At 39.0% G+C, this 15,059-nt stretch overlaps 1 protein-coding gene across 4 annotated transcripts in view; it reads right to left on the bottom strand.

The window, feature by feature from the left end:
• Positions 1–15,059, bottom strand: part of JADE2 (jade family PHD finger 2) — a 232,061-nt gene that overhangs the window by 37,884 nt on the left and 179,118 nt on the right. The window lies entirely within an intron of this gene.

The following is a 15,059-nucleotide window of genomic DNA, read 5'->3' on the forward strand; positions in this document are numbered from 1 at the left end:
GTTGCCAATAATGCAATGCATATAATAAAAACATACACTAACTAGCCAGCCCAACAGGGTCCCATGGGGTGAAGGGAAGCAAAAAGGAGCCTTCCATGATTGTGCTTTGTTGCACTGTATGGGAAGTGTATCACTTGTGCAACTATGTGGCCAGTCTCATGGGGCTTCAATGAGAGGGCAGCTGCATGGGACAAGAGAAGGAATTGGCAGTCACAGTGTGTTTGTGTGATCGTGCGCATGCATGGGAAGGAGGCGAAAAAAATAGCGTAGCACAGCTTGATGCAGCGTTGTGCAGATTGTCTGTGAGTGTTCGGCTCACCTTGGGAGTGGGCTGTGTGGACAGAGGGGGTTCCAGCCAAATCAGGAAAACCCAGGAATGGCCAAGTTTTGTGTCTCTGTATGCTCGGCCCCTAATTGATTTATAATCTAGCTACTTCATCTTCACACATACTGGGTCTTCTTTTAAGGGACAATGGCCTGATTTTTTAGCATTGTCTTTTCATAGTTGGTTTTCATGGTCCAATAAGGACTTTTGTTTTAAAAGCAGCACAAAGAGTTAAAACCCAGCAGGTGTACAGCAAATGACAGTATTTCCGAAATAAACCCAGTCATCCAAAGGTCATTTCTGTCTTGCTTCCTTCAGGAGATGTGTCATTTTTACCAGGGACTGATGCAAGAAATTCACCTCAGGGAAAAGCTCAGTTCAGCATAAATGCTGTATGAAGTAGGAACGCCAGTGATAAAAGAAACCTTGTACCAGTTGGCTATCCTATTTCAGTGGAATAGCCATTCAGAAAAAAAGCAATAACAAACACAGATCAAGGAGACCAAAAAGAGCTGTTCAAGTGCCAAATTGCTTCCTGACACATTATCGATGCTGAAGCAACAACAGGGGTTGGCAGCACAACCTTGGTTCCTGAATGTCAAGGCCAGGCCCAAGGTAAAGAGTCTGAATATCTTCCACATTTGCTTTTCTCAAGTCTAGTGCAGAGACAATAAAAGTGCTTCTGATCTTAAACATGACTTTATTGATGGTTTAAGCCTTCCTGTCACACATTCCCAGAAACATGATGTGAAGTAAATATAGATGGAATTGGTGACTAAATATGCCTATCCCCTTTTGGCCTGAGACAACCTAGTTCATTTAAGAACCAATTAGGTGAAAATTTGCTTTCACCAAAGCACCGGGCAAAGCCACCACAATCATATCCATAAACAATATTGGCAGCCAGTGTGAAAACAAATCTTTATTGGTGTAATAAAGCTCTTCCTGGACACCTTTCCAGGACCCTAGCCAAATCCTAACCACATCAAATGAACAGAAAACTACTTTTTTAGAAATTATTATAGGAGTAGGACTTTACTCATAGTTGTTTATACTCTACACTTAAGCACGTTCCCAAGTTAAAAATTTGTACAAATTGTGCAGTTTCTGTGACCTGCATAAGTTGATTTATAATGGAGCAAATTCCCATATTAAAAGCTTTGCTTTTATTGGAGCTCTGCTGCTCATGAGGAGTTTAAAAAGAAGAGCTTAGAAACGTTAACTTTTTTTGGATTATAACTTTTTTGGAGGAATAGCAGTCCTGTAAAATAACTTTCCCAAGCTCTACTTGACAGTGGTACAATGTATTCGCTAAATTTAGGGGCTGTATAGATTGGGGGAAAGGGGTGGTTGCAGGCTGCTCCTTTATCCTCCAGATGGAGGCCATAGCCGACAAATGCTGCGGCATTTGTGAGGCTTAAAAAGAACTCGCTTCCAGTGGGTTCTTTTTCTGCCATGAGTGAGGCATCATTGACGCACTCTCATGCAATGATGATGTCCGTGCGGCGCCCTGCTGTTTTGGTGCCATGCCATGCAGATGTCATCGTTGCACACCCCATATGTACGGGCGCATAAAACCATGCCGCCTGCATGGCAATTGTAGGGCTGGGCATGTGCAGACGCCTAGCCCTACAAAACCCTAAAATCGGCTCCAGATCGGTGCAAAGTGCTAGTCTGTATTGAGCCTTAGTTCCTGACTCATATCTAATAGATTTATTACGATCAACTGATCAAACATCACAAACATCAATTAACAAATATAGTCAACAAGCATCATAATAAATCATCAAATTATAAAAGTACATAATAGTTAAAATTTCATTTATAAAATTATATTAAAAAGAAAAATAAAATTTAAAAGTATAAAATCATTATAAATGTATGAAATCATTATAAAATTTTAACAAACTAAAAAATATTGTGAACTTTTAAGAAATCATCTTACGCCGACAGACCATTGCTGCTGCGCAAAAACTGGCCACCCTTGTTGTTATTACTGGACACTGGTCTGCCAGCAAATAAGATACATAAAATTCATCAGTTTTTTCCAGGAAAATGACTAAGGATTGGATGAATAAAAATATGGCAATAGCTATAATAAAAAAGGACAATGGCTTACTTGCTAATTAGCTTACTTGCTGTTCACCGCTATGATCTTTGGAATAGTGGTATATAAATAAAACAAATTATTATTAATTATTAATACAACAATACATGACCTATAGTCTCCACTGTACCAGTTCCACAGGGGCATATGCGTAGATCATAGGGAATATTATTGTATCTCCCTTCCAATAAGGCTGAAAGTAGAACATTAAATTTTGCTAAAGTGAATGCTATCCTATGTTTTGGAAGGGTTGTTAGTGGTGACTTATTCCTAATATCAGAGTCTTTCTATGCTGGTCTTTTATCCAGTAATTTAAAAAGTTTCTGGAGCTGCATCCTTCTATAGTGAGTTTGTTTCCAATTTTTAACATTCTTACTCTTTTTACTCTTCTTTTTAGCTGTAACTTTCCTTTTGGAAACTTTTTTGTCACAAACCTTGTTGGGGACCATGGTAGTATTAATAGTTCTGTTTGAACATGATATGCTGTCAGTACTCTCTTTCTCTTGATTCAACCAATGCTTTATACAGATGTCCACAAGAATTGTTAAAAGTTTATTAGACTCACTCAAAAAAGCTCTCATCATCTGGATGTCCTCAGTTAAACAAAGAAGCCAACTACTGATAGACAAATAGTCACTATCTGATGTCAAAATCTGGTTTTCTATTTCTATCTTTGTTACATCGTCATCATTATCTGGGGGCTGCTTTAGTGATTTCCCCTCAAGTTCTCCCAGATTATTTTTATTGGGAGGTTGAATTAAAGGTGTTGGTGTCAAAGTCTCAGCACAAGACAGTTCAGTGGCCAAATTAGTGGTTTCAGACTCCTTCTTATAGTTATTAAGATTTCCTTTAAGGTCCAAAGACCAATCCAAATTGGATACGTAGGACATTGCTCCTTATTTTCCACTCCCTGTTCATTAGTTTCTTCTGGAAAAAACTGGGTAATTTTCGTTTGTATTTGCTTCTGCTTTACGGGGACTTTGGTGTCAGTGGCAAAAAACCTAGTTTTATAACCCCTTCTGGTCAATACCACCATCTTAACATCCGATACACAGGTGACTCTTGTGCTGAAGCCTTCTCTCCTCACCAAGCTCCCAGTGTCCAAGGTGAATTCAGCCTGGCCTCTGCTGGTCTCAAATCAAACCAGGATGCATTGCCCAAATCACATGTAGCTTAGATGGGCAGTGGTGGACTCGGTGAATCCAGGCTGTGGCTTAAGGCAGTGAAAATGACTAAATGCAATCCTGTATACAAAGATCCCTTTGCATACTCATTTTCCAGACTAACATGGCTATATTTTTAAATGCAACCCTGTCATCCCTATCTGCAATAACAACAATAAGAAGTGATGAGGCCTACTGCCAATGGTGTAATAGGGCCTTCTGTGTACTGCCCTGGCAACTGGACTGCAAATATACACTACTGATACTTTAATCCATGGTACTTCAGCTAAATAAAGAACATGTACACCAAACAAAGAAAATACAGTAAAAGAAAATAAACCTTCCTTGAGATCTCAGAACTCATAACTACAGTATATTCGTGAGTAAAAAGTGGGTGTCGGTATGTGGAAGGAGGAGAGAGTAGGGAGGAAAACTAAATTGTTACTTAAGACACTAAGGGCACAGGAAAGTGGTCTCAAGAGTATTTTCAGTAATTTACTTTGACACATGACAACAGTCACGTAATGCTGGGCATTCTATTCATCTTCTATGTCTTTTTTGACATTATTGTATGATCTGCCGGGGACGTCAACAGCATTAATAAGCCTGTCAAGCCAGTTACTTTTGAAGTGTGTTTAGGAAGCAATGTATTCTTAACCCCCACCTTTGACCTTCCCACCTACTTCATTAATCTTTTACCAAAATAATAACAGAGTTGATGCTGTCACAAGTTTGCTTTGAAAGTATCTTCATCCATAGTAACAGAGACATCATGCATTTAACACATGCCCAATTTCCCCTGGTTTATTGCATCTTTACTGCTGAAAGAATGTGAGAGTTTTAGGTAGATAGTGAACTTCCAGGATCTGAATTCCAAATACAGAACTAGACAAATAACATACAATAGTTTGTAACGGATGTAAACAAGGAGGGACAGACCTGCCCTTAAATATTATTATTTTCAAAAGTTTTGGGTGCTCAGAGAATTGTAGGACCACTACAGGCATGTTTGCTTTTTTTTAAAGAATAGAATAGAATTAAAGAAAAGAGGTAATGGAGTAGTTTAAAATTGTCATAGGTTTTAGGTTCATTTTTTAAAAAGGCTTCTCAAAGGATCGTATTATGCAAATGAATGCAAAAGTTGATGTCAGTTTGCAAGTAAAAGCAATCAAAAGTGAATGGAAAATATGACTATAACTGCCTCAATAGCTTCTAATTAGTGAGGAAAAGGAGAATTCCATCCTGAAACTAATGTGTGCTTTTTAGCCTTTAAAAGGGAACTTATTTTGCAAATGTAAATGGCTTGCCTTTGTCAGTACGAGATAAATGCCCATCAAGGTGTGAAAGGATTTGTTTAGGAAAATGCACTTTGTACATTCAGTGTCCAAAACCAATCATTTTATGAGAATACAATTTTATATTTTATGGATAATTTTAAAACTTGGCAGTAAAGGTAAGTTGTTGGTATTATTCACAGGAACACTTGTTGTCCTCTTCCACTGAGAAAGTAATGGAAGTCCTACATATAGCATACTAGAAACCTGGATTCAATTTAGTGCTTCACCAACAAACACCTCTTGGACTTTTCTCCTACTGCAAAATTATACTTTCTGGGGATGTGGTTTTATGCATGTTTACTTCAAATCTACTGAAAATAATATAATTATTTTTACAAAGTTTGTTTTTCATAAAATTTAAGCATTCTTTAAATTTGGACAGCTAATCTACAATTTTAAAGCAAGAAGTGATCCTGTGAACAAGTCTGAGGCACTAAGATCTTCAAGGTACTGCACTTTTTGCATAAAGGAGATAAAATGTTCAGCATTTTCCATCTCCTGTGCAGGTTATGAAGATAAATGGATTTTAAAATATCATTTATTGTTGAAATAATTGAAAATACTGAAACAGGAACTAGTTAAAATCACATGTTACCAGTTAGCTTGGAAGTATTCTAACAATAGAGGCAACTAGAGGCTGTACAAGACCAGCCATAAAGACATCCAATGATGCATGCCCCAACTCTGCCCCCAGCCTGGTATGACACTGTGCGCTGCACCACATGGTGTGCAGCATCAAAGTGCTTCTCTGGTGCTGCGTCTAGACGATGCAGTGCCAAAGAAGCATGGAAAAGCTGTCCACCAGCGGCTACAGTGCCCTTTTCATGGTGCAGAAAGGTGAGATCAGGGCCACGGTCTGCTGTTGCTGTGGCCCTGATCTGGCGCAGAGAGAGGTGACTGCAGGCCGCCCCTTAGTTAAATTTATTCTTAACTAAAAGATTTAGTTAAATTAAAACTGCAGCATTTACTTAATTACAGAATCAATTTATAAATTTAAGTTATTATTAATTAAATGAGAGATAGTAAAGAAGAGTGAAGAAAGTAAATTATTTTACTTTCTCTAGCCAGGTCTTTTTACAATTTTTATCTTTCCCAGCTACTGTATATACTCGACTATAAGTCAAGAAATTGATGCCCCAAAATTGACCCTAAAATTTTGGGTAGACTTATATAAGAGTCAATACATCAGTGGTTAATACGTGCGGCAGCCAGGTTGGTCACTAGTTCTTCGAGACTTGACCATATAACACCTATCTTGAAAGATCTACACTGGCTCCCAATTAGCTTCCGGGCACAATACAAGGTGTTGGTCATTACCTTTAAAGCCCTACATGGCTTGGGTCCGGGTTACTTACGGGAATGCATCTCCCTATACAATCTGCCCCACACTCTTAGAACAAGTGGAAAAAACTTGTTGGAGATACCAGCATCCAAACATGTTTCTACTTCCCTAAAGGCATTCAGCATAGCTGCCCCTAGACTTTGGAATGGACTTCCAAGGAGACCTGCCTTGTTACATCCCTAGAAACCTTCAAGAAGGCTGTAAAAACAGAGCTCTTCTGCAGCCCTTATCCTCCTGACTTCCTATGGAGACCACTAGTATGGAACGAGACCATCTGACCCCATGATTGATTGATGTTAATGTTTTTAGGTTCTTATGCTTTTATGTTTTTAACTGTGGTTTTAATGGTGCGGTAACTAATACTGCAATACTGTAATTGTAATTTTAACCTTGCTGTGATCCCGCTTCGATCCATTGGGAGAGGCGGGAAGATAGAAATAAAAATTATTATTATTACTATTACTATTATTATTGCTTAGAAGGGTCCTAAACCAAGCAAGCCTGACACCCCAATCTCCACTGAACACCATTTTCTTCCCCCTCCAGTCCGTTTTGCAAGCCTTTGCTTCCTATTGGAAAAACTCCCCATTTAAAAGTACTTGCTTCTCTCTCTGCTCTGTTTTGCAAGCCTTTGCTTCCTTTGGAAAAACCTCTTTATTTAAATCCACTTGCTTCTCTCTCTAGTTTGTTTTGCAAGCCCTTGCTTCTGAAGGAAAAAACTCCCCATTTAAACCCACTTGCTTTTCTCTCTGGTCCATTTTGCAAGCCCTAGCTTCCTATGGAAAAAAAACCTCTCAATTTAAAACCAATTGCTTCTGTCTCCAGTCCATTTTGCAAGACCTTGCTTCCTATGGAAACAACTCTCCATTTAAATCCACTTGCTTCCTTTCTCAATCCGATGTTAAAACCTCTCCTGCAGCACCTGGAAATCTTTGGGAAAGGTCCAGAGAAGGAGAAGCAGGGATGTAAGTGGTAGTTCCCCCTTTCTATCCTTCCTTATAGCCCTCTAAGTTTTACCCCTGATTTATCCACAGATCATATCAAAATCCAGAATTTTGACCCTGAAACCTTCCCTCGACTTATACATGAGGTCGACTTGTACACAAGTATATACGGTAGTTCTTTACTCAGTGCCAAATTCTTTTGAGTTTTTGCAAAACTCCTTTTTAAAAGTCCCACAGGTTTGGGAATTTACAAGCTAGAGTTCACAACAGATTAAAGAAAGAGTAGTGTAAGGAGATGAAATTATGAGAGAGAGAGAAAGGGAAGCAAAAGAGGGTTTTTTGGTGGGATAGATGAAAAACAGAGCTATCAAAAATTCAGAGAGTTGTTTCCTTATCTTCCAAGCTCAAAACAGAGATGTGGGGGAAGTGAGAGGAAAAGAATGGATAGCATTTTAAGCTTCATTCTGGTAGGATTTTCTAGAGCATGCATTTAACTTAAATTTAAAAGGCCATTTAACAGAATCTTAATAGCATAAAACCCAACAGATTATTTTTTTTTAAAAAGCTTATTAACAATTAAAAACACGTCAATCCTTTTCTACTAACTTTCCTATCTCTGATTGTAAATAATATGGTTCTTCAGCAGCCTCAACTATCATGTCTATATCTGAAAATTTATGCCAAGCATAAAGTCACATAGCTCTCTGGGCAGCAAGGGTGAAGGGGGGGGGGACTTGGAAGTTTCATTTCTTCCAGCCATATTTTCTTTCTGGGTACTGAGGGCTGCAACATCATCATCATCATCATCATCATCATCATCATCATCATCATCATCATCATCATCATCATCATCATCGTGATTGTATTTTTCAGCCCACTGACTGCTCACCCTAAACCTACAGCTGTAGATATCCACCAGAAAACTTCAAACTTCTTAACTGAACAAGTTAGGTCTATATAATCAAAACCTGATTTTGAGAAGGGGCTGCAGTGCTACAGAGAATGGGATCAATGAGAATATGAAAAGGGTTAGAAGAAATGTGAAGTGAATGAGAGAGGGAGCACCTGAGGTGAACAAGAGAAGATGGAGATTACAGAGAGGAAGTTATGAGAAACTGGGTGGCACCATTAGTGGGAATAGTAGGGCATCTATCACTAAGGAAGGCTGACATTTAAAGTAGTATTGCACTCTGTCCCAAGAGGCTAGATCAGTAAAATCTTTGCCTTATTTGGTGACACCATAGGATGTACACTTTACACTTTGTTTCATATGTGTTTTTTTCAATTGTCACTGAGTGATTTTTTTAAAAAAATTAATTCATCTATGTTGTTATATACACACATGCTCTGGTATAATGATATATAGCCAGGAGTAACTGTATTGGCCATATAGCAAAGTAGAATAACATCCAAAATCCACAAAAGAATGATATCTTTATTGGACCAACCAAAATGCACAAAATACATGTTGCAAGTTTTTGAAGCTCCATTGGCTTCTCTGCCAGATGAAGAAGCAAGTAGAGTTTCGAAAGCTCACAACATGTACACAGTCGACCCTCTATTTTTGCAGGGGATCTGTTCTGGACCCCCCCCCCCCCCCCGTGAAAACAAAGACTCGCTGATATTCAAGCCCTACAGCCTTGGATGGGGTGTGTGCCGTGGGGGCACGCCTCATTGAAAATAATGGAGGTCGCCCCTCTGTGAATATTCAAGACTGTGAATTTCAAGTCTGCAAGAATGGAGAGGTGACTGTATTGTGCATTTTAGTTGGCCCAATAAGAGTATCACTGTTTTGTGTATTTTGGATGTTATTGTACTTCAGTATAATGAGGATGCTCTCAGTCCCACCATGAAACCAGCAGGAGAAAACAGGGTAAGGAACTGGATAGCAGAAGGAGCAAATCATTGAAACTGATGAGGGAATATCCTCTTGTATGCTTAAATTGGCTGTGACTGTCTTCCTGAAGATCACCTGCCAGGCCTACCATGCCTGCTCTAGATATTTTATAAATCTAATGATGTTCATAGTTTTCAAGAAAATACTGACATACTTATTAAGGAGTTGGAAAGATAAAAAACAAACAAACCAGCATTTAACCATAAAGTTGTGATTCATACACTATGTATTTCAACTGGAGCTTTTCTATTTGAGATTGAAGTAAACATCAAATGAAATCTCTTTACAAAAGAAACAACTGCCTCTGGCAAGAAGTGCTAAATGTCTGGCATTATCTTTCAGTTTTTAAAATTTATATGTCTAAGAGAAAAATGCCTCTTATTCTCCGGAACTTTCATCAATATAACTAAAAGCTGATACTATGCTCTTCTATTCACCACTGTGAACTAACTAAAGGACCAACCAAGACACCTTGCAAAGTCATCAATCTTTATTGAGGTTAATTAAAGCAAAATACTTTACAAACGAAGATTACGTTCTGAATCAACTTAATCTTAGATAATCCAAGACAGTGGTCTTCTAGTGAAAAACTTTTTGCTAAAACATATTGTCACCATCCAACGAAGACCAAAATATTCCTTGAAGGACAAAGGTCATGGCTAAATATATAACTGAGTGAAGTTTTGAAGACAGTTCTTGCAGGTACACAGTTTATCACTGCATAATCATATAATCTAGGGCAGAAATTATAAAATCACTTATGTATTTCAGGAATCGCTATTCTACTTGAAAAAATGTTTTAGTCCAATTTTTAAGATAATCTGGAGTTGCCGACTGTTTTGACAATAGTCTGTAGAAGATAATATCACAAAGTGCTGCTGGAGTCCAAGATTTCATTCTGTGAACTGTCAGACTGCTTCTGTTCAGCATTTAACATCTTCCACCAATTCCATTAAAAAACAACAACAGTATTTAACTATTTTTTTCCACACTTAGCACCCATTTGTGTCTCGTGATATCCCTGTTCTTGTCCCTTGTCCCACCTCCACTCTTTAGAAATGAAATGAAAATTTCAGCTCTTGTGAGCACAGTCTCAAAGCAATGTCTTTGACCCCACTAAGGGCTTATCCTCACTGGTCAGAATATTCTGGGCTGCTCCCAGAGTATTCTGGCCTGGAGCTGCCCTGGATTCCCTGTTACCGCTGCACTCCATAGTGATGCCAGATGGCTATCTATCCACACATCCCACTGTGCTGCCCAGTGCCACCACCACTGTCATGAGTCCTTCCCTCTGAGGTCACAAATAAGGTGACAAGGGTGGATCACTTCTTGTAAACGTCAAAGGGAAATGATTCACACTACCAGTGGCAGTGCCAGACAGCATGTGTGTGCATGTGGCCACATGTCATCATTGTGGAGTGCTCAATTTTCCTGCAAAATTCAGAGCAAAAAGTGAGTTTTAAAAAACTGTTTTGGGCAAGGATAGGGTGGATTCAATGTGGAACTGGCCTAACTTAAGGACATTCATCCTTAAGTTAGAAATCTGGCCCTGTGTTGCATAGACAAGTCGTGATGAGGGTAGGGGGAAACTGGCCCAAGTACACATGCCCTTTGAGTTTTATCGAGTGTTAGCAATTGCTGTACATGAAACCACAAGCAAAGACTATATGGAGATGTGAAGTTTGATACTCCAGTACACTGAAGGTGCTCATTTGTAGCTCAAATAACCAGTATTTTCTCAAGTAATTTCAGTATTTTCTAGCTTAAGTAACTTCAGTACTTTCTCAAGTAGCTTCAGTATGTGCACAGTGTGAAACAACTAGGATGAGTAAAAAGAAACTTGGATTAAAAGAAAACTGAATCAATGAGGATCAGGATGACTGGAAGCTAGTAGAGAGGGAAAGAAGAACTGAAACTCCAACTAGTTACGAGATTTGCTTCTTCTGGCCTTGGGGCCTCACATAGGCTTGAGGTACTTTTGGATTTATTTATTTATTTATTGGAATTCCGCCTGTCTTTCTCCAAAATGGGACTCAAAATGGCTTACAATATATGTTAAAACAAAACAGCTAACCAATTTAAAACCAATTTAAACATTACTTTTACAACATTAACTTGAATGCAACTAAAAAAACTGAAATATTTATTACATATTTTCAAAACCCATTTTATTATAGTGGGCCAAAAGTTCTTTCTGCAACATCTCCTGGGACTGTTCTAGTAGACCTAAGCAGTGGGAGAAAGTCCACCATCATTATGGGAGAAGGTTAAGAGCAAAATTCACCTGAAACAAGTTTCCTGTGGACTCAAGATATGGATGGGAAGCTGCAATAGGCACAAATCTGATGCCAAAGTAATGCTATACCCTCAATCTGGTTTTCTAAGTCACAATTCAGACTGAGAAGACCTTGAACCTTCATACTAGACAGTAACTTCGGCACATTTATAATTCAAAGTTTTTCTTCCATGAAGAAATCAATAGGCAGGTAACTCTGAAACTTTTTTAATTTAAACAGAGCATTTATAGTGTATATTTGAAAAAGGGTCTAGAGAAAAAACTCTCAATTCTACAAGCTACTACCAATGCAACAATGGTAAAAACCACTGTAGCCTGAATCCACAAAAACAAACTTCTTCAATCCAAATTACCATATATGGTCATCTATAAGTCTAAAAATGTATGCCCAAAAATTGACCTCAAAATCCCAGGTCGACTTATTTACAGGTTACTATGGAAACATGATAGCAGCTCTTTCAGATTTCCACATGTGGTGCGGAGAGGAGCTTAGCAAGAAAAAGCCAATTAGAAAGAGTCCTGGGTGACTGATGGATATTGCTGTTTGTTTAAGAGTCCCCCTCCCATCCACAAGTCCGGCTGAGACAAAAGCTAAAACATGAAGGAAAGCCTCAATGAGAGTCGCTCTTGCCATATGCATACATACACACACTGAAGGACCCTCCCAATTTTTACCCTTGACCTATCCACAGGTCATGGCAAAATCCATAATTTTGGCTCCAAAATCTGACCCCGATTTATACATGACATGTGCTTGTAATTGAGTATATACAGTAATTTATGGTGAAAGCAATGTCTCAGATATTACAATACAACCATTTCAACTTAATTTCTTTAGGTTGAGATATCTAATAGAGAAGCTTTCCTAAACAATTTTAAAGACACATTTCCAGAATACTAAATGATTACTGATAGTGGGGGGCAGGTAGCACATGTATCAGGAAAAGAGGCATTTCCTCTGAATCATTGGTAACATAGTAAGTTGATGTTTATGTATATTTAAATCATTAAGTAGGTTTACTTTAGTTAAAGCTAATAACTGGATTTAGATGTCTGGGTGGCATTATTATACCGTCCAGGAACACATGAGAAATAGGGATTTGATATTTTAAAGGATAGTTAGGCAGTCCAAACAAAAGATAACTATGATCATCTGTAATTGGACACCACATAGTAATCCATAAAAACTGATTTAAAGTCAACAACATTTATGTTTTGATTATGATGCTAATTTCCAGCAGACTGTTAAGAATATAGTGAAAACTGATGCACAAGGTCCAAGGTAATCTTAAACAACTTTTTTCTTCTTCTCTACTGGGGATTTGAAGAAGGCCCTTTCTGCCTTCTTCAAATCTTCATCATCTCCACACAGCTTCTCTTGTGGATTTGTGGCATTTCTATCCAAAGTGTGGGACACGCCCACTCTGCCTTGCTGTGTTAGAGGCAGGGACACTTTTTACCTTGGTCTAAATCAGGGGGTGGGAATTATGCAGCCCTCGTAGCTGGACTGGAGCTCCCATCTGCTTTAGACTGCACAGTTAACAGTGAGAAATGCTGGGAGCTGCAGTTCAGCAACATCTGGAGGGCCACATGATTGCCATTTTGGGCCTAAATCCAATTTTCTATTTCTTCTAGTCATCTGATTCAGTTAGGGCTGTGCAGGTGCTGTATCAATCCATGGATGCTGTAATGGCCGGAGAGGGCCAATAAACTGAAAGTAAATCCTGGTAAGATGGAGGCTCTGTACACTGGTGGTTCTTGGCCTGGGAACTGGGTAAATAGCCTGTTCTGAATGGGGTTGCACTCCCACTGAAGGATCAGGTACATAGCTTGGGAGTACTCTTAGGTACATCTCTGGCATTGGAGGCCCAAATGGGCTCTGTGGCTTAGAGTGTTTGGGGCCAGATTTGACTGGTGTGCCAGTTACAGCCTTGCCTGGACAGAGATCACCTAGCCACAGTAGGCCATACACCGGTAACCTCCTGATTATACTACCGTAATCACTCTATGTGGGGTTGCTTTTGAAGAAGTCTTGAAAGCTGCAGCTAGTGCAAAATGCAGCTCCTCGACTGATGACTAGAATAACATACAGACAGTATAGAATGCCACTCTTAAAAGAATTATACTGGCTGCCAATATATTTCTAGTCTGAATTCAAGGTACTTGTGATGATGTTTGAAGCTCTAAGTGGCTTGGGACCTTAGTACATGAGAGAGTGCCTCTGCCCATATGTGCCTGCCTGAGGATTGAGGTCTGCAGGTGGGGGAGCTCCTCCGTGTCCCACCAGTGAAATCAATACACTGTGCTGGGACATGGGAGAGGGCCTTTTCAGCCATGACAACCTAACTGTGGAATACCCTCCCCTAAGAGGTTCAACTGGTGCCAACACTCTTGTCATTAATTCATCCTAAATACTGTTGCACATGGTTTTAAAAACCTTTTAATCTTTTAAATCTGTTTTTAACACATCATGAAAGTTCCAGTTTATTCTAGCAGGGACTAATGGAGTTAAACCAATGAATTTTTCCCACTGATGCTTAGTATTGCTGGCTTTTCAGCAGAATGGCAAGCTATATAATTTAAAATAAATCCACTCATAACAATAAGTGAAACCATCAAATAAAGAAATGCTGAATACATTGTTTTTAAAAAGTATCATTTGAATCTTTACTTCTCCCACTGCAAGAGAAATTCAACCATTTCTCAGCTTATCTTGAAAACAATGGGCAAAATCTTTCACCACTTTACTCTTCAAGTTGGTGCAATTAACACAGCTTCATGGCTTCTAAAATATTATCTAGCAGAGCTTTCCCCTTCTGCATCTATTTGCATGCACGATTATGTCTTCCTTGCTTATTTTTGCTACTTTCCCCCTTTCTCTTTCTCTTTAATTTCCTTTCCCAGAAATCTTTACTGGGCAATTTGTTTTGCTTCTTCCACCTCATAAGTTGTTTATGGAGTGCCAGCTCTGCCCTCATATCCCCTACTTTCCATAGCTTCACGGCTGGATCTGCCAGTGTTTTGTGTGCCTCCATATGTGTGAGTGTGTAGATAATAAAAAGAGAAATTTACAAGAAGACTACTGCCAGTGTGGCACTTCAGAGAGCAGGACTCTAATAAATCTCCTCTTATGGTCTTGCATGCATCAGCATAACCAGTGCTAGACACAGCAGGGGGAAAGCAAGAGAAAAGGAAGGAGAAGAAGTGCTGTCATGGCCATTTGCTATTGTGAGTCACTTCAATAACACTGTCTATTTGTTTTTTGTTTTTTGAAAAAAGAAAGTGTCAAAAGCATTCCCTGCATATTACGTGCAAACTTATGCCTGTTTATAAACATTTGTCACAGAAGAAGAAGCAGACAATGGTTTTAATGAGAAGAGATATCTCTCTTTGACAGTGCTTTTCAGACAATATGATGTGGTGTGGATATTTTCCAGCGTGCCAGGGATCTGCACCTATTTGTACCCATTGTCTACAGTTGTTTTTCCCTTTCCTGGAAATTCATCAGGAACCAGCCATCAATGGTTCAAGGACCAGCAGTGGTCCAAGGACCCCCACTTTCAGCAGCACTGCAGTCTACTACCCTGGCAGTGTGCTTTTAGTTTGATGAGGAGAGTCCAAAATGTGTAGTCAGATACTTCTATTTTA

Source organism: Sceloporus occidentalis, unplaced genomic scaffold, assembly GCF_023333645.1.
Source record: "Sceloporus occidentalis isolate IW3139 unplaced genomic scaffold, rSceOcc1.0.p SCAF_1, whole genome shotgun sequence".
Classification (NCBI taxonomy): Eukaryota; Metazoa; Chordata; class Lepidosauria; order Squamata; family Phrynosomatidae; genus Sceloporus; species Sceloporus occidentalis.